We start from the raw sequence: 24589 nt of genomic DNA, 5'->3' as shown, positions 1-24589 counted from the left end.
ATGTGTATTTCCTATACAATTCCCATGCTGTAGCAGATACATATACCAAAAACCAATCCTAGTCTATCATTGACATAATAATTGATAAATAAAATTCGAACTTGATCTGTAACTTGTCATGATAAAACAATACACCAAAAATCAAATCAATATCTTCAAGCATGAAGCAAAAAAGTGTGGAAAACTGATTTGCCGGACTGACCGATGGACAGACAGACGGACGGAGTGCAAACCTAAAGTCCCCTTCGACTTTGACAGTAGGGGACTAATAACCAGGCATTTTGTAATATCAATATATGATTTAGATAGCTGTGAATTTAGCTCGAACTGAAAATTCTTGCTTTTTTACCTTTTGAATAAATCCTTACATTTATGGCTAGCAATAAACCTGACTTCCAAATAACCTTGCATTTTGTAAGATCAATATATGATTGAGATAGCTGTAGAATTTTATTAAAATCCAAGTTGATTTGAAAAAGTTATAGACATTTTTAAAGGTGACTATCTGAATTTAGGGAGCTACCATTTGATTTTTAGGGGGAGGGGGCTAGGATGAAATTTGAAAAAAATAGGCAGGACAGAAGTTTTGAGTGAAAAAAAGGCAGGATGAGACACTTGCAAAAAAAAAAGTCAGGATGACAATTTAGGTAAAAAGGCAGGACAGAGATAACAACTAAAAAAAATTTTCATCCTAGCCCCCCCCCCCCCCCCTCATTAAATTCAAATGGTAGCTCCCTTAGTCAAAATGACTTAACATTTTAATCAAATTATGTTATAAAGCAATAAACTAAATTATCAATAACCTGTCATTTTATAAGATCAATATATACTTGACATAGATGGGCTGCAGAAGTCATATGCAGAATATAGTGGCCCTATTGCTTTTAAGTGTCTGCAAAATAGACCAAAATCATAAATAATAAATCATGAAAATGGTCCAGGTCAGAAAAAAAATGCCATTGTCGGACATGTTCACCTTAAAATCATTCCATACACAAAATGTAGAGGCTAGACTAAACCACAACAACTAAAGATTGAACCATGAAAAAGAGGTCAAGGTTCGATGAAAACTGCTAGTCCAAAATGCAACTGTACATCTAATAATTATTCCATACACCAAATATAGTTGACCTATTGCTTATAAAAAACTGAGATACAGACTTGATCATAATACATTTGTAAGTGAAAATTTCACATGAGAAAAAAAAAGCATAATTTTTAATCAAGCAGTCACTGAACCATAAAGATTAGGTCAAGGACAATAGACATTTGTTGGACAGAAACTTAGTGACTACACATATAAAGTACACAAAAATGTATCTGTGTACAAGGTATAAAACATCCAGGTCATCTATCTTCTGAAATATCAAACTTTATTCAAATAGTTTATGCTGCTGCACGATTATGCTGATTGTAATCCCTAAGTGTCACATTTTGCAACAATGGTCTCAGATGACACAAAAACTATTTCAATCATATTTCATGTGCCTGTACCAAGCATAAACCCTGTTGTATACTTGTCGTACATGTTGCATGGCCTATAGTTTATTTTTTTTAATTTTTATAATTGTGTATTAAATGCATATGACAGATCTATATAAAATAGATGTGGTACATTTTTGTACATGTACATGAATGATTATCACAGACACACTGAACAAGATATTTCTGCTAAATTTATTCACTATTTTTATAGACTCATTAAAGACTAGAGCTTGACATATTGTATAGACAATTGCCTTTCCTTCTATTGAAGCCTTATATATACATGTAGGTTTCATTCTACATGTAGATGTCATTTAATTATTTTTCGCTATTTCAGTTGCTGTCGGTCTATTACAAAGCAGGGTTATTATTCACATCACATTAACATATTCTTGTCCTGAATATACATATTAATTTGCCACTGGACTGTAAGCAGCTATCCATCATCATCATCATCATCATCATCATCATTGACATATATATAAACGTTCATGTATAGTATCTCTTCTTGTTTATATGTAAACTTTGACCTACTGCTTTATATACATTTTGTAGAATCTGAGAAATGGAATTAACCACAATTTGCACAAAAAATTAACATTAATCACTGATGGGTGAAATGAGGTTGGGGTCACATGAACACCGGCTTTTGTTTGATTTCATTTTTACCTAATATATATATACCTTAATTTTTTATTTAGATATTTGTAGACTTATAAGTTGAAACAAGAGTGCACACGCTGAAATGTCTCGCCTACTATACTGACCATTGATTTTATGTTGGTAGTCCTACATATAAAGTTTTACTACAAGTATCACATTAACATTTATGATCCAAGAAAATGAGGTCAAGGTCAGATAAACCAAGGCGGAAATACATGTACACCTTTAATTCAACCATGTCATACACAGAATATAGATGACCTATTGCTTGTAGTATAAAAGAAACAGACCAAACCATGGAAATTCCATATTGACCAATGAACCATGAAAATGAAGTCAAGGTCAGATGAACCCTGCCAGACAGACATGTACACCTTAAAATCATTCCATGCATCAAATATAGTTGACATATTGCTTGTAGTATCTAAGAAACAAAGTCAACCAGGAAAACTGAACATTGACCAATGAACCATGAAAATGAGGTGAAGGTCAGATGATACCTACCAGACAGACATATACACCTTACAATCATTCCTTACACCAAATATAGTTGACATATTACTTAAAGTTTAAGAGAAACAGACCAAAACACAAAAACTTAACATTGAGCAATGAACCGTGAAAATTAGGTCAAGGTCAAATAAAACCTGCCATAGTATAACGTATTTATAACGAAATCCGAGATCTATATTTTAATTAGATTGCCCTGATTACACCAAGATAACTAATATTACAGGGGTGTTTGTGCTCTTCGCAAGAATGCAAAGTCCGCGAAAATTCGCGTGAATGATATACATCATATATAAAGTATAACGTTATTATTTAACTTTCGGTGATGCAACGGCAAAAGCTGAATTTTTGCAAAAAAAGTCTTCACCGTGGTCAGATTTCGGGAATAGTAAAGTATCAAAAGTTATAGGTTTTTAATATATAAGACGATGCAAAACTTCGTTTTCATAAATTATGCTCAGAAACGTGCATAGATAGACCATTTCAAAACCGGATTTTTACAGCGCTCACACCGCAAATAACAACGCAACAGCTTCTGGCAAATGTCTTGCAAGAATGTCCAATGTCAAATTTCGTCACTTTTTACAAGTAAACGGTCAGTTGCGACGTCATTTATTAAAAATTTCGATTTGATGCATACAAAATAGATCTTTTCCGTAATTGTACTTTAACCTTACAAGACAGTTAAATAGTTTTTGATAATTTGCGGAGTCAAAACGACTTTGTTTTAAAAGAAATACAATTGATATCTTGCATGTTTGTCCACTCAGCGATTTTCTTGCGTTTTGAACATTGTCGATTCTGGACGCTATTTATGTCTTTTAAAATCAAATCGAAATGTTTTTGTGCTTAACGCCATTTTAATCGACCTTGATTGTATCATATCGGACAGTTTTCATTGGTGGAGGAAGTCGAAGAACCGAGCATCTTCGGTTAGATAAATAACAATAATTGTCAATTAAGATCGAAGTCGAAAAAACATCGCCACGAGCGTATTTCAGACTATACAGGCTCGTGGTCACTTTTTATGAACCAATTAGACCGCTCCGCCACCACATAATACATAAACTTAAAATTCGTGGTACAGAATCGCAAAATATCCACAAATCTTCTTGTCCAAGACTTATCGTGTTACAATTGTGATAACTGTTTTAATGGCGCAATAAACGATTGTGAGAAAACGCAATTTATTTGAAATTTTAAAATGGTAAAAATGATTCAAAATGTCAGTCACTCGAATTCCGAAAACAAAATGATGACCATTGCGATACAAATGATAAAACATGTATAATCGAAGACATTGTTAAAAAGGACATGATCATTGCGGTTTTGGCAGACGATATAGATTAAGACAACAAACTATACAAAAAATCAGATGACTTGGGTTGTTCGTTTAGCCGAGGTTCTAAAGTTGTTAAAGGGCTGTATTACGAGAGGATACAAAATCAGCCATTCATTTTCAAAATTGTGAAGCGTAAACGCTGAGATTTGTTATTCCTCTGCAATACTATTCATATGTATAGGACTTAAAAGTACGAATAAATTGTTTGTGTCTGAAGAGTTACACCTCGATAGCATGCAAAGCTTGTAAACATATTGAATGAATATAACTATTTTGTTCTGACAATCGGGTTTTTTTTTCTTCAGTTAATTGTTCCGTTATTGAAAATAATAAAGTGTTGAATATTTTTTCGAGATTAAACTTGTTTAGTAAGATCCGTTTAACTTGTAGACCCCCGCACATTTTTTTTATCAAAGCAAAAAGGAGAGCTTCCTCCTCTCGGATTTAAATGGGAGGAAACATTAAAATGTAATTACGTTCTAAACCCTATTATCTTATCCAAATACATATATATTGTGTTGTTTGTAGCTTACGTAGCTTCCAGTGGGAAACATTACATGCAAATTCAATACAACCAAACATTTGGAAGTATTCATATTGGTCCGAAAAAAAATTTACAACGAAAAAAATATCCTCGATTTTCGGCGTAAAACGTCAAATTTTGACGTTACCAATTGAGACGCAATGTCGTGCGTTACGTCTAATATAGGTATTTCAAAAGTCATCTATATGGCACGTACTTTGTTTTGTGTCTGGATTTAAGCTGACTGCTACATGTACTAATGATTTTGATATCATGTGATGAGGTGATTTAAGCCATCAGGATATTTATACCAATGTGTCCTATTTCCGATTGTGACATGTTGCCTGAGTGTGAGTTAACATACGGGGTCATGCATGCAAAGCCAGGAGACGCTTACCAGGTAGGCGCACACTGGCTCGATCTTTGTAAAGGTCATGCGTTTTTCTCAGTTTTTGTTTGTTACCTTTATTTTCTTCTTTTTAATCGATTTACAAGATTTGAACATAAATAAATTACTGTCGACTAAACCAGCATTGTAGAAACACTTGGCTGCACTCCCTTTCGGGTTGATGTTATTGCAATCATTTTCCTCAAACGTTTGCTCGTTTATACCTGGACTTACCGAGAAAGATTATTAAGACAACTTCAGAAATTTTCAATGTACATATTAATCATTTATGATATTAAACGAGACTCTATTATTTGAATTTACATTTCCACATCAGACGTTTGCAATATAATTTAAAAACAAGATAATTAGCTTTTGTGTAAATTTTGTATTGTATCTTAATTTGATTATTTTAAAGCTTTTAACACGAAAAGAAAGGTTTCCAAATTATATTTGTTCATACTATGAAAGTTACTGCTTTTTAAATTTTGAGGGAAATCAACAGACGGTAGCATAAAAACAAAACATCTCGAGGTTACCACACAGTATTCATAATCAAAATTTTGTTAGTTCTTCTTTTGATGACTAAACCCTGTTTAATAAAAGACCATAAGGGTAAGAAGAAGGGACATACGTTATTAAAATACAAAACAAAGTTCCTCATCAATTGTTGTATCGTAATTTTATTAGTATTCTAAATATCAACTATGGTATACGGAATTATTTTTTTCTACTACAATATTTCTTTCTTGGAAGTAAATTATTTTAACTTTTAGATGCAACTATTTGATTTTCAAAACCTCTGTAATGTTATTACAAGCTAATTACAAAACATTTAAGCGTTAAACACCAATCAATCAATCAAAACATTTAAAATGTCAGATTACCTCGTGTGTACGTACTTTGCACCAATCTTTCCCATAAAACGAACTGATCTTATCAGTATTTGATAGCCTTTCTTGAAATAGAATCCACACAACTCAATCGACCAACTAATTACGAAAAATAGAAAGTCTTTACGTGAAAACAAGAAAACATTTCATACTGCAGCTGCTACAACTTTATTTCCTAAATATAGAAACAAAGTAGAAAAAAATTCAAATTTGACAAAATGTTTGATGTCACATCTCTTTTTATCTCAGTTAGGGGCTCATTTTGGTATGGGAAAATTTGTATTTTTTATCCATACAGTTTTTAATTGCTATTGTTATAGATATTTGCAGCAGCAGTAAAACAACAATATTGGTTCAATGTTCGGTAAACCTCGCCTTTCCCAAATTTCTAAGCCTTATATAAAAAAAAGTCATTGTTACTTTGAAAATTGATCTTATATTGTAAATGTATGTATTATGAAGTTATTACATATAGTCATGAATCTAAATTGTATTTTGTTACTAGTATAACTTGTTCGGTGATTTAAAATGTTGTTCAAACGAAATTACCATCTTTGTCTTCTTTTCCATTTATATATCCTGTAAGTAGAAATGACAATGCTTACACAAACCTTAAATTACCTACCTGTAATATAAGGTAAGATTAAGTTAGGAATATAAAAAAAAAACAGAATGTAAGAAGAATACACGGGAACAATTACAAAGAATATTTAAATAAGGATAAACATCATGACGGCCAAGAGAAAAACAAACTTTAGAAAACACCAACGTTCATCTCAGCAAAGATGAAAACCATCGAAAGGGAAAATGGTTCTTTTATTTCCTTCACCTACCGAATTAGACTTATATATCACCAGGTGTGTACTAACATGAGCTACACAACGGGTGCCACATGTGGATCAGAATTAAATTCGATTTGCTTACCATTCCGGAGCACCTGAGAGCACCCCCATTTTTTGGTGGGGTTCGTGTTGCTCAGTCTTTGGTTTTCTATGTTGTGTTTTGTGTACTGTTGCTTGTTTGTATTTTTATTTTTAGCCTTGGCATTGTCAGTTTATTTTCGACTTGTGAGTTTGAATGTCCCTTTGGTATCATTCGCCTCTCTTTTCAAGTGACACCCTTCATCTTGCTCATTTAAAAGAAAAAATCCGGTGAAATGTCATATACGAGGATAAGTAATAGAGGAGCAAGGATGATGGGTTTGCAACTTTGACATGCGCATCTTTTTCACATGTTTCTTATGTTATCAAGAGACAAAGAGACTAAAATCATAAGTTAAAATGATACGCGACTAATCGCGGTTTTCTGTTACGACATTGTCCCCTTTTTCCATAAAATTGATTTTCTACTGAAAGCCCCTCGGAGAATTAAATAGTAATCATTTATTAATCATAGCCAACTTATATTCTTCGGATGTTTATGCTAAATAGTTGTTTAAAACCTCAGAAATCTTCCGTTTGGAAATACTAACGAAGTACCAAGATAAATTCTTTTAAGTTGTAGGCTACACATGAGTACAGTTTTCCTAGGCCGACACATGTGACTAAACGTGTCTTAGCCATTCCTGACACATTAGCACCGTAAGAGCGAACACCTTTGTCTGCAGGCAGGACTGTTACTTGCAAAGTTATGAATCCTTATATCCCCTTTTAGGATTGACAAGATAATATCAAATCCGTTGCATCCTGTGGTGACCCTCATTGAATATCATAATGTATAGCTGATTGTCTACACGTACTTATTAAGTAAACAATAATCTAATCAATGATTAATATAAGCACCTATTTAAAATTTACATTTTGTTATCGTAAAGAAAACGCATTTACAAAGACATGATGTAAGTAGTCACTGATACGTTACGTCGTTTAACCATTATAATTCATGGGACTATTTAGAGGGCTTAACTTCCATTAGACAAAGACCCAAGAAGAAAATGTAAAATGCGATTAATATTTTTCAGTACCCGAGTATCGCTCAGTAAACCAACGATTTCTCGATTAATAATTCTTCACCGAGTTGACATCCCTTATACTGATACATATTAAATGTACACAATATAGGGCTACAATCAATTAAAATATTGTGAAAAAGATCTATAAATGTAAGGAAAATTATTTAATGGCGTATTTTCAAAATTCGGTCTACGAATTCTGCTTAAATAGACTATGTAATTACTATGAACATTTCTCTTTTCATGATATCAAAATTTAAGGGAATCGTATAAATCTGCTCATCTCATCATCTAAGTTTAAGTGATATATGAAAAAACATGAAAAACCATGATTTTGCAGCGATTTGAGCAAGTCAATTCCAAGATATAACAACAGTACTGAAGAACAGTATTGAGTAATCAAGTACGATCAAGAAAATCATTGAACGAAAAAGACATTTAAATGAAACAAGACAGATGTACTGGTAAAAACATACCGATAGTGTTCATAAAACTTAGTGATAATTATGGTCTGTCTAAGGTCTATATATTCTGTTTATAACATTTATGTCGATGCAGCTAATGGGAACATTTTAATGTGGCAAAACAAAACAAAAAAAAAACAAAAAAAAAAAACAGTAAAGCAACGTTTAAATATTTTTCATGCTATACTTAATGCTCATTTTAACATTGGCAGGATTTATCTTTCTTTATACATATTCAAACCGAGCGGCTTTGCATTTATGTCGATGCAGCTAATGGGAAAAGTTTAATGTGGCAAAAAAACAGTAAAGCAGCGTTTAAATTTTTTCAAGCTATACTTTATACTTATTTTAACATTGTAAGGACTTATCTTTCTTTATATATATTCAAAGATCTTCAAACAGAGCGGCTTTTAAGCGATATGTAAAATGTTGTCTAAATGTAAGGCATATCCATGTTAAAATGACAATAAAGCATGGCATGATAGAATTATTTTGATTCTATTGAGAACATTTTAAAAGTTTCTTCTTCAAAGTGGACATATAAAAGACGTTCAAATGTTGGGGTCCGTGTTGCCTTGTCTTTAGTTTTCTATTTTGTGTTTTGTGAAAGACATGCGAAAGATACCCCACCAAAAAACGGGGGGATCGTAGGTGCTCCGGAAGGGTAAACAGATCCTGCTCCACATGTGGCACCCGTCGTGTTGCTCATGTAAGTACAAACCCGGTGATAAGTCTAATTTTGTATGTCACATTCGACGAAAAGGGGACGGGATTTTGGTTACGACAATAGGAACATATTCGTCGTCATTTGTGTAACAAATATTCAATAACGGTCAACCAAGTTGAACTAGTGATGGCGTCCGTAAAATATTTGGAATAATTGAAGTGTTAGAACATGGCTTTGTCAACAAAGATACCTTGGGCTAGTTTCACGAAGCTGTCTTAGGACTAAGACATGTCTTAGGATGGTCTTAAGACATATATTAGTCCTTATTAGTCATAAAGTTAGGACTACACGAGAGGTGTCTTATGATGGTCTTAGGATAGTCATAAGTTTATTTGTATAAATTACACTCATTTTTTATATTAATTTTGCAAATTATCAAATTATTATCTAATTATCTATTCTCCTTTTCCTGCTCATAACTAAATCTTTATAGGTTGACGGATTATCATGATTTGTCAACAATGAACATTCGATGTATTGATATCAAGAATGCACGATTTTATCCTTTAACATTGTTATAACCCAAACAGTGACAAATTGAATTCAACTCACTTGTACAAAAAAAAATATGTCATCATTTTATTCTTTTTTTCTTAATTTTGTATTTAAAGTTTCATATGTATATTAGTGTATTATTTATAGAATATTTATATAAATTACACTTCTTTTTTATAATAATTCTGCAAATTATCTTATTATATTAATCAATACGTTTAGTAATTTATGGGAAAGACATACTACATGTACATGAATTTTTCCATAAATCCATGTTAATATTTATAAATTTAAAGAACTTCCGACAGGTTAAGGATATCTTTTCTAAGATCATCCTAAGACAGCTTCGAGGCGAGGACTGAGATATGTTCTAAGATAGTCATATGAGGATCATAAGACATGTCCTAAGATATATCTTATGACAGGTCTTGCAATGTAGGAAAGCTTTATGAAACCGACCCCTGGAGTACTTACAAATTATTTATCAACCAATTATTACCTTTTGACAGATAAAACGAAACGTGAGGCTACATGTATCATCATTCCATTGAAATCCACTTTTATTTCGCATTGCAAGGCAATGTTCATTTCCGAATCGATTGTTTGGAGTGTAAACAACCCAATCAACAAAGGTTACCTCGGTCTGACTACTTGCCCATATCCAAACGCCTTCGTTTTGTATGTCTGTTCCGCCTAACCAGAAGTCTATAATATCTATGTGTAAACAAATTTAAAATCTATTGTTGATATAAATTAAGGCTTTATTAGCGATATCAGTTTACTACATGTATGTCACAAAATGAAAAAAAAAAAAACATTTATAAACTTCCTGCGAAATACAGATTGTGAAGTAGTTTGAATTGTAAATCATCAAAGTGATTAATCTAACATGCTTAATCATTAATTAGATGTACTTTGAATATCGTTTCACCCATGGACCTTTCAATTATAATTCGAATGCATACGCTTCCTTTAAATCTTAAAGTTTCAGTTTGTTTGATATAAGACTTGAAAAGTGATGTTTATTTAGCATTTTCATTGCAATTGATATACATACTTGATGCAAATGCAGTTGCTGTTGTCTTCAAAAAGTCCTTTTCACAACTCGATTTTACTTCTGCAAGCATTCCTTCTTTATTTTCGCATATTATCTAGAATAGATATGTATCTTTATAATGATGTGCATTTCTAGTATATGAGAGGGTTTAGCGCTCGCAAACATGTTCAACCTCGCCAAGTCAGGAGCCTGTAATTCAGTGGTTGTCGTTGGTCGTTGTCCTTCATATTTGTTTTTCTTTGAGTGTTTTTATGTGAATCAGGCCGTATGTTTTAACGTGTTGGGGGATTGTTGTACATTTTGTCCTTTTATAGTTGACAGTTCTTTATAGGTTTTACTAATTGTTGAAAGCCGCACGGTGACCTTTAGTAGCTTAGTTCTATGCCATTTGGTCTTGGTGGAAAGCGGGCTTCAAATAAACTATTGTATTAGGTTCAGCCAAGAGACATACACGAATCCACTATTGTATTAATGTTTGTCACTATTTATTATCATATTTTTCTTAAATTGGTAATATTACAGGCTTGACAAGTGGAGTAAAAACTGCCTTCTGTAATGGAGCGCTCGAGTTGAACCTCAGTTTTGAATGAGTTTCCGTTTGTCATTTTTTTAATCATGGTTTGTACTTTTCAACATATTTTTTTAATTGCAAATGACCCTTGATGTTGTATTCATAGTTTTAAAAATGATATGAGAATCGACCAAAATATAACTTGAATATTGTAAAACGAACAACTGTTTTGTTTGTACTATGGTTGTCCGAGTGTTGCGTTTTTATAAATGTCAGATTGAATGCATTTCTTGTATAATCACAAAAAATAAATAAATGATGCTTTCTCAGTTTAATTCTTCATCTACTTTTCGTATTTCTTAGAAATGTTTTTGCTTTGTAGCAGTATCAGTGATTTAGAAGAGTAACAAATGCGGATGTATACTTAGTTGATCAAAATACATGAAATGTCAGTCAACTGCACAGCTTTATCTCAACAGCTCATGGTACATGTAGGTTTTAAAACCACAGTTACTGGGGAGGGATAAATCCTACTTTGTAAAGAATCACTCTGATTCAAACAAAAAATTCTCTGAAACTGACATTATCAAGATGCTTGATTTCTTGATTGACAACATATTTGTTACGTTTGGAGGACGTGTTTTTCAACAGACTGTCGGAATTCCAATGGGAACCAATTGTGCCCCTCTTCTTGCCGACTTGTTTCTTTATTATTATGAGGCTGACTTCATACAGGAGCTTCTTAGGAAGAGAGATAAGAAGTTAACAATATCCTTTAACTCTACGTTCCGCTATATAGATGATGTTCTCTCACTAAAAAATACAAAATTTGGTGACTATGTTGAACGAATCTATCCCATCGAACTAGAGATAAAGGATACTACAGATACAGTTAAGTCTGCCTCATATCTTGACTTACATCTAGAAATTGACAATGAGGGTCGGTTGAAAAGACAAAAGAGATGATTTCAGCTTCCCAATTGTGAACTTTCCATTTCTATGTAGCAACATTCCAGCAGCGCCTGCATACGGAGTATATATCTCCCAATTGATACGATATTCCCGGGCTTGTGTTTCCTATCATGATTTCCTTGATAGAGGATTGCTGCTCACAAGGAAGCTATTAAACCAAGAGTTCCAAATGGTGAAGTTGAAGTCATCCCTTCGTAAATTTTACGGACGCCATCACGAGTTGGTTGACCGTTATGGAATAACCGTTTCACAGATGATATCGGATATGTTCCTTATGTCGTAACTACAATACCTTTCCCTTTTCACGAATGTGACTTACCGAATTAGACTATTTACCGGATTTGTAATAACATAAGCAACTCGACGGGTGCCACATGTGGAGCAGGATCTGCTTACCCTTCCGGAGCACCTGAGATCACCCCCAGTTTTTGGTGGGGTTCGTGTTGCTTAGTCTTTAGTTTTCTATGTTGTGTCATCTGTACTATTATTTGTCTGTTTGTCTTTTTATTTTTGGCTATGACGTTGTCAGTTTGTTTTCGATCTATGAGTTTGACTGTCCCTCTGGTATCTTTCGTCCCTCTTTTACTGAAATGGCAAAATCATCCTTCTTGTTCCATTCTCTTTGACCCAATATGACTATACAATTCGAACACAAAGTTAAACGGACATTAACTTGTTGCATAGTAATATCGTTATATATCAATTAAGCGTCATTAAACTGATGGTTTGAATTGTGTCAAACAGCTGATATTTTACAACATAAATAGGTGGGGGTAATATTCATAGTATTGATATGATTAATTTTTTCAAGAATCGAAGCACTATTGTTTCCAATTGTTTCATGTTTGTCATTATACCCTTTGGTTTAACCTGATATCGAGTAATAGTTCAGACTATTTTCAATGGCAAAGATAAGGGTCAAGTACAAATCAGTACAGTCGAGTATGGTTAAGACTGGGGTCGAGTAATGTCGAGTAAAATTCAGACCAATTCAGACTGGTCGAGTAAAAATCAGTACAGTCGAGTACAGATATAGGCCATTTCAGACTTTTACTGGTTTGTAGTGTATCAAATTATAGACCGATTTCCTTGATAAGCGTTCCGGATAAAGTTATGGAAAGATGTGTATATAAGTATATTTACAACTACTTACTTGAAAAAAAGATCCTGTTGACACTCAGGATTTTCACCTGGCAACTCGGCTATCAACCAATTATCATATATGTCAAACGAATTTGGGAGGGCTTTGGACGACGATGAGGACATTCAGGTTATATTTTGTAATATAAGTAAAGCTTTTGATAGAGTTTGGCATAAAGGATTGATTCGTAAATTAGAAGGAATTGGTATAACAGGTCAGTTGCTTCGCTGGGTCAAAGACTATTTAAGTGGCAGAAAGCAACGACTGGTTATTAATGATAAAATGTCAGATTGGCGAGACATTACTGCCGGTGTTCCTCAAGGATCAGTTCTTGGTTTTAATATTCATAAATGACATTGTAACTGAAATTCGGTCAAAAATAGAACTTATTGCAGATGACACAAGTTTGTATCTTATAGTGGACAATCCAGTAAATGAAGCATTAAAGCTTAATGAAGATTTAAAGAAAATTCACTATTGGTCTGAGGAGTGGTTGGTTAATTTAAATGCTAATAAAAGTGAGAGCATGACCATATCCCAGAAACTTCAGAAAGCAATTCATCTACAGCTTTTCATGCATAATTTCCATTTAAATTATGTAATTTAACACAAGCATCTTGGAGTGATACTGTCAAACGACGGTAATTGGCACAAGCATATCGATATAATTGTAAAGAAAGCTTATTCCTGTTTAAATACACTTAGAAAATCTAAATTCATTTTAAACCGAAAAAACTTTAGAACTCTATTTTTCTTATATAAGGCCAATTCCTGAATATGCGGATGTAGTGTGGAATACATCTACATTAATTTTAATTCATTAAATAGAAAGCGTCCTAAGTGAGGTAGCAAGGATTGTGACTGGAGGAACACGGTTAACATCAATTAATTTACTATATAATGAAACGGGATGGGAAAAACTAAACGATACACGAGAGGACAAGAGAATTACATATTTTTACAAAATGAATAACAATATCACTCCAACTTATCTTAATAACATTTTTCCTGAACGGTTCCGTAAGACACATGAATATAGTACGCGCAATGCTAATGCTTTTCAACCTATTGCAACAAGAACTACCTTATGCTCTAATTATTTCTTTTCTTCAACAGTGAAATACTGGAACTCACAGAACATTGAACTACAAAATAGTCCGTCCCTTCCCGCCTTAAAAAATTATTTCAAAAATAAACGTGAAATTAAGCCTGTATTTCATTAGTGTGGTTCCTGGTCTGGTCAAATATATCACGCAAGAATAAGAATGAATTGTAGCGGACTCAATAAACACCTCTATGACAGAAACTTGATACAATCGTCAAAGTGTGTTAGTGGAGAAACAGAAACAACAGAACACTATTTATTCAAATGCAAAAGATTCAATGTACCTCGTCAAAGACAAATACATACATAACCTAGGAATTCCTATCAGAATTTCCACTAATGGTTTACTTTTTGGCTCTGATAGACTAACAGTAGATCAAAATAAATTTATATATCAAAGCTGTGCAAAACTTTATTATGAGTATCAATCGATTTACATCCACAATCTAATAATTCTATTCACTCCTCCCTTATACAGAAATGTTGTTACTTTCTGTAATAGCAACCAGATTTTTCTAAACGCCGTTACCCCCTCCGTATGCTATTTTATGTATAACAATTAAAAATGAACTTTCTTTATAATATTGTATTTATTGACTGTATTTTGTTACATACATATTTGTTTGCTATTCAGCATGTAAACATATCAGTTTCGTAATTTTATTTTTGAAATTAGGGAGACGGATTTATATAAAAGCACTACTCTTGTTTCTTAACCCCAATTATTGAATTACTTGTAACTTCGTATTTATTTACTCTTGTAGCTAACGGATTCTTTAATAAAATATGTTTACACTAAACACTGATGTTAGAACACTAAACGGTTTTGGGCATTTAATGTTTACTTTGAATTGGTAAATAGACGCTGTAAAGTAATCAAAATGTAAGGTTATTCACTACAATATAGAATAACTCTTATACTCTGTCATATTTGTAATAATTTAAAGAAATTGTCGTATATGAATTTAGTCGATTAAGAGGGAAATCCCCTCACTAGTTTCTATTTATCAGAAAAACTTTTTACCCTAGTTTCCCTGAAAGAGTATTCCTTTATGATGAAGCAGTTTTTGGTTTGTTCAATCAGAACAAATGAATAATATAGTGTATAATATTACTTACCTTTGCATCGTTCCAAGTTATTTCGTAATCACTGAAGAAGTAGCATTTTGTTTCGTACTGTATCCACCCGTTTTGGCATGAAAGTAAAACTGAAATTTTAGCGAAAACTATTTAGAAATTATAAACTTACTGGAATATACAAATGTTACTACTTTTATTGTATTAAACAACGCACTATATGATATGTGGGTATATTTGGGATATGACCCTACAAATAGTTTTAAAGGAAATCTGGGGATTTGAAATTTTTTACCATTTTTTTTATTAAAACATTATCCGATATAAATATCACTAATATGCCTTCATTTAGACTTTCAATTGATCATTATATAAATAACACATAGCTGAGAGGGTGATAGAGCAGATTGTTACCCCGAGAAAACATTGTCAACTGAGGCGAAGCCAAGGTTGACAATGTCTTTTCGAGGGGTAACAATCTGCTCTATCACCCTCTCAGATATGTGTTTTTTTATTTTATTATACTGAATGTTCTGTTATTACTGTCTATTAAATTTCAAATTCAAAGTAATGAACTATGTCGTCTTGTACATAACAATCATCCATATTTATTAAAGCGCACACTTGAGCAAGCGTCTCCGTGAAGGGTAATATAGTACTTGCCATGGGATAGAGTAAATTGTCTCCCTCGTATTAAAAGTATAATAAATACAAATGTCATATAGCTACAAGTGTTTATCGTGTGAAAATCATGTTAAATAGTCTATTTTCCGTTTCCACCTGAAATGCATATTTAAGAGTTTTCATTTTTTTCCCCTTAATTGACATTGTAATTAGTTATCCATTTTTCCCTTAATTGACATTGTAACTAGTTATCCATTTTTCCCTTAATTGACATTGTAATTAGTTATCCATTTTTCCCTTAATTGACATTGTAATTAGTTATCCATTTTTCCCCTTAATTGACATAGTAATTAGTTATCCATTTTTCCCTTACATACATTTTCATTGACAATGTAAAGCTAGCGGAAGGAACAGATTTATCTGTGTGTAGTTTGTGTAACCTTTCAGTTTTTTTTTCAAATCTGTTAATTACATTTCATATTTTGTTATGCTAAAACGTTTGATACCAGTAGTTATTTTCACTGAACATTTGGTTATAACGTGCATACGTGCTTCCGCGCTTCGTGGTAAATGTGCTTCGGCTTTTACACCCAAACTAAATATAAAAAGAAGCATTCAATTCTTAAATACAAAGTCAATTCTAAATCGAATTGATTTTTTATTTTGATTTAGTAATCTCGCTAACGAGCACACATTGTGTAGCGTCATCACTAAGGACTCCCTCCTTTCCTGTGTCTCTCTGTCAGTTGTTTTAGAGGACACGTGTTATATATTATAGACAGACATTGATTGACAAAATATAACAGTTAAACATGATATTAGGGATTTATGACATTAATTTTTTTAATTTCTTTATAAAAAAAAAAAAAAAAATGAAAAAATAATGAAAAAAAAAATGAAAATTTACCTGTGGACTTCTTCATCAATAGTGCCTCTCCTAAAAGCTCACTAAGTGGACAGCACGATTCGTCTAGATTGCACTGCTTGGTTTTCCTATCAAAACTAGCATAACAGCAGGTTCCCTCTGCGGAACACAAGGAACCACACGCCACTGATGACGGGACTATTACTGTCCGTATTGTTGTGCTGCTTGGAAGAATCTTTCTGCCCTTGGTATTGATAAAATCACATCTTTTAACATTAAGTTTTGCAGGACAATCTGGAGACATGAACATAAAAAGTAATGTAGAAAGAACAAAACCCAAATTGATACGCAAGGTAATCATAATACGTTCTTTTAGTTTTTGTTTACCCAATCGATGAATGTGTTGCTATCGGACCACATATTGTTGGATATGCGCTGATAGTCGAAAATATACATGTATCATAACGCATTTCCTTTGCATAACTTTATATCTGTATAACACGATCCGTTTTATTCCCATTATTACCTATGTACAAATAATAGCTTTTCTAAAAAGCTTGCCGTTTTATAGTTTATTATGTTGAAAATTGTATTTTTGATTTGTACTATCATCCATTCAGAATATTACTCTGCATGCCATATTAATTGTATTGGGTAATAAAAGTAGAACATTGGAAACACCAGTATGGTATTTTAAGGGTTTAAATTTTCTTTTTGTGCATGGCAATTTTTAACCCTTGGAAAGAGCTTAAATCACTTGCGTTTTTGCTTTTTCTAATTTCGGTAAACTTTTTTTATGAATGGGTTTTTCAGAAGACTGGTCATTTATTTACTCTCTGTTTATTTGTTTGTGTTTGAGAAAAAAAAGTGTTATCAAAGCTTTCATTTATTGTCCCGTGAGATAAACAAACTCACAAACGTTTTAGATCCCACTGAATCTTTTTTATACCCGGAACGAATTGTCCTTATATCCTACTTGAGCAGGTTCCATTAGTATGTAAGGGTATATAATTCCTGTGAAAAATGTTTAAAGAGTAAATCGGCTTAAAGTCGGTTATATAGGTCTACTTGTTAATTTTTGTTTTAGCTTTGTATCAATCTGATGAGTCAACCGCTTTTCAACTTTTTTTTACAATAAGTTCTTGCAAAATAGAAACAAAAGGATAAGGGGTATCCATCCGTGACACAAAATCAGTTCATGCGCTGCAAAAACACAAAAAGCAAAGAAACAGCGCTTTTATTGATGTATGTTCCGCTATATCACCACAGTCCCAGATTAAGGTTGGGTTGGGCGCACGCAAACATGGTTAACCCCACCAAGTAGGATTTGCGGCTGCGGCAAAATAATAAGCCTGGGTTTTACTGGTTGTCGTTTGTTGTAGTGTATTATATTTGATTTGTTAAATTGTTTTGTACATAAATCAGTGACATGCCGTTGGTTTTGTTGTTTGACATTTTTTACATTTATCATGTCGGATACTTGTATAGCTTGCAATACTGTACGAGTTTTTCTCATTGTTAAATGCTGTAGGTTGACGTATATTTGCTAACATCTACGTCATTTTGTCTCTAGTGGATATTTACCTCATTGGTAATCATACCACGTCTTCTTGTTTTTATGTTATAAATTTCTGACTGTCTAATTTTCTGGACCATGGCAAAATATATTTACTAAAACTATGGTTTCGAACATTCGCCAGCACTTTTTATATCTTTAAACACAATTAAATAATAAAGACAGAACAAAACTCAATTTATTTGAATCACGTTTGCGTTTGACCTTGCGTCATTAAAATATTGATTCAACACTTCACTATCAACTTGAATGAACACTTCACTGTCATTTTCATGACATGCTATCAGGATTTTTTTCCGGCCTCACTTACGGATACGCTCACATATAATAGATGCACCCCAATATTAACCAATCAGACGTTAAGAAAGCCTTTACTTCATACGAAATAATCTAATATTTATCAATGAGGATCCCTTAACAGATTTATCACACTATGACGTGCCCCGTATGACTATTTAGACCGAGTCTCATTTGACTCGGTAATGATAGATATGGTGTTTATTTCAATTCCTGTTAAGGTAGATTAACTGCATACCGTCATCTTGGATTGTAAAATAGCAGTTCACAATATGTCTAGTTATTTGCTTAAATATGCAAATTATGAGACAGACTGGCAATTAATGGGTTAGACTGTTTATTGGAATAAAGAAAACTAAGGGATTTTTTGCATTATTCAAACTGATTTATCAAATACCAAATACTTTTGTTTGTTCGAATCAAATTGCCAACTTAGCGATTTAAGGGGAGATAACTCAAACAGTAAATTTTTTTAAGGGAGTGATAGAGAAATTTTCAAATTTTTCTTGTAGCAAGAAAACAAGGTCGGTGACACCTTTTTTCTTTTTCTTTTCTGAAAGCATATTTTAAAACCTATCTTATATTTTATTTCAAAATTTTATCTCAGATTTCTTTTTATTCACAAAAGAGTGTTCTTTCATGAACAATCTATGCAAATTTGGGCACGGTGACCCATACTTTGTATTATATTTTTGAAAAACGCATGGAAAAGTCTACATTCTGGCAAGGTATAAGAACATTTTATCTGAGGAAATATATACCAATGATCCACTTTAAACAAAATGAGAAGATTCCAAAAGACAGCAAATCATAGAATAAGGAGAAGACAACACGTACAACAATCAAAGAAACAAGATAAAAAAATACAACTTCCACAAAATAACACAGAAAGTCAACGTTTGAACTACAGAACCCTATTAACATTTACGGAGAACAACCTCAGGTGCTCTGTAAGGATTAGTTAGTATGTTTGTGCACTATAGGTAGTGACATCAGTCATGTTACCCCGGTATTAAAAGTTGACCAGTATAATTTAAATGCATGTTTCGTTTAAAATTTTGTCGATGAATTAGTCATTGTAAAATTTATGAAAAATTTCCTCTCATTAATTTTTTTTTGTACACTTTTCCGTTGGATTGATTTACAAGTGTTTTATTTTATTATTTTACTTCCAAAACTTTTGGCCTTAATTACTGGTGTGGGTATTTGTGGTATTATGCGTTTTATTTTCGTGTTTGGCTTATTACAAACATTGTGCTGCGGTGTCGTCGATCTGCTCTGTTCAATATTAACAAAATTTATCGTGGTACAGATGACTTTTTACTCTACCCAAGAGATAATCATGGCGTCATCAAGATGCCTTTGCTAAACATGTATCGATAGGCTGACTATGTTTATCCTGTCTAAGAGCTGCTTTGAAAGGTCTTTTTGTAGATCATGCTGTTTCAAAATTTTCACTGTAGTGCGCGGTTTGTTTAATAAAGTCAGACTTATGATGTTACAACTGACACCAAAGAAGTGTTCTTTGTCATTTACATTATCCGTATGATAAAAATGATCGAGAATTTAAAGAAAATATAATTATGTTATCTGGAGGAGAAACTGTACGTCCTACACTTCATTTATATCACTATTTGCTCTATAATACTAAGTCTTGAAGATGTATAACATTTAATAGAAATAATTGATAGAAAGTGAAACGGTATATATATACATATATAATGTAGACGAAAAAAAAAATGAAAAAAATCGAGTTTTATTTGTTAACACTATAACATTACGTAACACATTCACACTACTGTCTTTGGAATTATCTTAAATCTTAAAATTTGTTTATGTGTTGCCATAACATATGGTTAAGTTTAACTGTAACTATTTCATCTGTCTGAGGCAATCTATAACGTCCCAAACCAATACTTGCAAATAATTGTTAATTTTTTAAGCTCATAAGTCAAAATAATTGCTAACATATAAATACACAAAGAAAGCAAACAGTTATTATAATATCAAAAACTATTTTGATATTTCAAATATTAATCGAATATTTTCATAATTAAAAGAAAAACAACAATTTTTAAGTAATAAGAACGGAGCCAACGTCCATTTCTCTTTGTTACATGTTTCTCCGAAGATCTAATAATACCATGTTTTAGTGTTTTTTTTTTATATGATCTCCTTTTTATAATGTGGTTTATAACTCATAGTCTTATTGTGACTGAGTGCATGAGGACATGTGAATATAACTCGGTCTTGATATTGTTGAAAAAGAAGAGGTACAAAATAGAAAGGGATAATTAACAATCATAATATGGCAAATAAAAAACAGACAACACCATGGCTAGAACAAAGCAGACAACACCATGGCTAGAACAAAGCAGACAACACCATGGCTAGAATAAAACAGACAACACCATGGCTAGAATAAAGCAGACAACACCATGGCTAGAATAAAGAAGAGACCACAAAACACTACACAGAAAAGTCGCAAGTGTGTAATAGGATTGTTGCACCTTCATTTGGAAAATATCTATGATCATAAAAGTTATATGTCATATAAACCTTTCATATAAAACCAAAATTTGTTGAAAAGTGCATTCTTAATACAATTTTCACTAAATTTAATTTCCAATAGGTATATCTCCAACAAATATTTTCAAATATAACCGTTTTTCAAAGTCTTAGGAGATATTGTTGATATTAATCTTTTATTTCATTTTTACAACATTCCGAAACAAGACCGCTTATATAGCAATTAATTTGACATAACTTATATTCCCAAGGGCATTAGTTCCCAAAAAATTATGTTTTACCTCATCAAGTTTCATAAATTCAAGCAAAATCTACCAAACACTGTAAGGATGGCGGGCTTACTAAGCAGACGGATTGATTGATATAATCTTTCCATTTTGATGGGGTGGTGGACAGCAAAAAATCAACTAAAAATTCAATTACAATTTTCTTTATGTACATCAAGGAAACATTGTCTTACACATTCAATGTTAATGAAGCGGAGAAGGTATAAGAATCATTTTAGTACTTTAAAAAACAAAAAGTTGGAAAAGCACTCTGGTGGTGTATAAACCGAGGTTGCCATTTCTTTTTATTTGTCGTAGAATAAACAGTTTTTATGTCTGCACAAGTTTTTTGTTCAGTTTTGGTTATGGACTAAAGTCTGTTGCCAATTTATATGAAAAAAATCATACCAAAAATAGAAATATATTCAAAACTCAAAAGTCAAAATGAGCCTGACAAAATTGTGGTAAAAAACACATAGGTGCTTGAGAACAGGATCCTGTTATGAGCCCCCAATAGTCCCCCCCTTTATTAATTTTTGAATATATATCACTTATTTGTACCATATATATACCAATATACCATATTTTAACTCTAAATATGCATGTTTACTATCAACATGAAACTCACTCTATAGTCGAGTTTCACGTTGATAGGGACTATTGGGGCTCATAACAAGATCCTGTCCTCAAGCACCTATGAAAAAACACAGAAAAGAAAAACATGTCAACAAAATACTATATACAAAAACTAGACCGAGCAACACAAACCGTGGCTGATGGTACATCCTGCTTCATATGTGGTACCCGTCATGTTGCTCATGGTCAGTGTCGATTCGGTGTCTTCCTTTGGTGATTCTTTCAAATGTCGAAAAAACTAAAAATGCCTTATTTGCAGTCTATTTATTTCTGCTGTAAGAATCAGTTTTTTTCACCAAAGGTGCATTATCCACCAACATTTCGTAAGGATATGAATTGTATGATTTCACCTATCCATGACCTTGACCTTTGACTTATGATTGATGACCCAAAACCTATTGGGGTCTTTTTTCTTTTCGTTCCAATGCGAATTCTAATCGGTTAATTCTAATGAAGGTTTGACATATGGTTCAGAAAACGGCATCCCCATAACCGAAATATTTGCCCAATTTCGGACTCAGTACCGATTGTATTGTGATCTTTGACCTAAAATTCAATAGGACTCCTCTTTATCTCGTGGATCATTATTATTCAAGCAGTAGTTGAACATATGGACCAGGATCCGTAACCAATATTTTGCCAAAATTTGAGTTTATCAAAGCCGCAGTGAAATTAACCTTTGAGTTAGCCACCATTGAACTAATAGGACAGACTTTCTTTACTCAATGGGACATTATCAAACCAAGTTTATGACTCAAAAATATTATCTGGAAATTGAAATGTTGACAACCTGACGACATTCATCAGTCCAACTACGTCACAAACCTGCTAAGAATATTGAAAGTTATCATTCCGTTAATTTTATTGATAATCGAACATGAATTGTTGCTTTAGTGCACCTGGGACATAATAATAGTCCCAGAGTGCATATATGTCATTTATGATGTCACTGCAACATTGTAAAAAAGTTCAATTAAATTGACTAAAACTAGTCATTTTACGAATATTTTTTGTTGAAATCAAATATGAACGACATTCTCACTAAAATGCAGATGTTTGACATGAACATCTTTGGATAAGTTAGCTTGAAAACAAGCTTTTGGGGTAAATCTGTTACTTATAACTAACGCCTTAATAATTATAACAAAATTTCAAAGTGATTCTATTTTTAAAAGAAGCTTATGCAGTTTCCCTTAAATCAAGGATTTGACAAATCCTTGCTTAAATCCAAGAAGTTTGAAGCCCTTAAAGAATCAAAGCACAGGGAGCGCTAATAAAACATGTTCTATTTACTCAACATTTTTTTGTGACTTTTATTTTCCCATCCTTATGTAATGGAATCACACCTGACAGGAAACTATACTGTGGCGATTAACTTCATCATTTAAAATCTCTTAAGAAAAGACTATCGACAATTGAGATTTAAAATTCAAATGACTTAGAACTTTTAGTAATTCATGTCATTCACTTGACAATATGCATGTGTGCAAGTGTCCTCCCCTTTTCTATAATAAAAACACACGATTAGACACCTAACAAATATACACTGGTATAAAATGTCATGTTATTATGAATCACATTTAATGGCCAAACTTAATTAAAATTCTACTTAATTCAATTTTAAAAAAAAAATTAATGACTCTTACTGTTACCATAATATTTTGCTTTTAATAATCAATAATTCTCTAATTATACTGCATGATCTTTGTTTAAGGGATTTCTTTACCACAAATTACTTAAAAACCTTTACTCATAACCTGTAGAAATTTTGTTAAAAAAACAGGAAATCAAATCCTTTTTCACAGTGATGTTGTTTATAGAGCCAGTACATTAAAATATGATCTATGTTAACTTATGGTAACTTTGATTAAATTTATTTTAAATTGTTATCAATATAACACTGTAATATGATCTTTGAATATTGTCTTTATTGGCACTAACATTGATGTTGTTATTAATAAATAAAAACATAACTAAATATGTATGGCTTTCCAGTTACTTTCTGTCCTGCTTCCTATTAAGATTATAAAACAATGTTTGGCTGCTGTACCCCTATTTTTCACATTTTTACCTATTATGTTTTGTTCACACATTGATGTCAATATAATGGAATTTTATGCGACTGTCATACAAGTGAGAGGTTTAGTAGCTATAAAACCAGGCTTAATCCACCATTTTCTACATAAGGAAATGCCTGTACCAAGTCAGGAATATAACAGTTGTTTTCCATTCATTTGATGTGTTTGAGCTTTTGATTTTGCCGTTTGATAAGGGACATTCCGTTTTGAATTTTCCTTGGAGTTTGGTATTTTTAGTTATTTACTTTTCAATACTTGTAGTTTGGCATTCATAAGGTTATGCTTTTCTCAGACTGTTCATGACATCTTAACAGGGATTGAAATTTTAGTCTTGGAAACATGGTATAGGCTGCACTTCTGTAAATATAGACAATGCAATTTCCTATAGGAACTCCCTTTGTGGCTAAAGCTGTG

Source organism: Mytilus californianus, unplaced genomic scaffold (genome assembly GCF_021869535.1).
Source record: "Mytilus californianus isolate M0D057914Y unplaced genomic scaffold, xbMytCali1.0.p SCAF_5, whole genome shotgun sequence".
Lineage (NCBI taxonomy): Eukaryota > Metazoa > Mollusca > Bivalvia > Mytilida > Mytilidae > Mytilus > Mytilus californianus.
The sequence above is the reverse complement of the archived record's forward strand: the minus strand, read 5'-3'. Positions refer to the sequence as shown.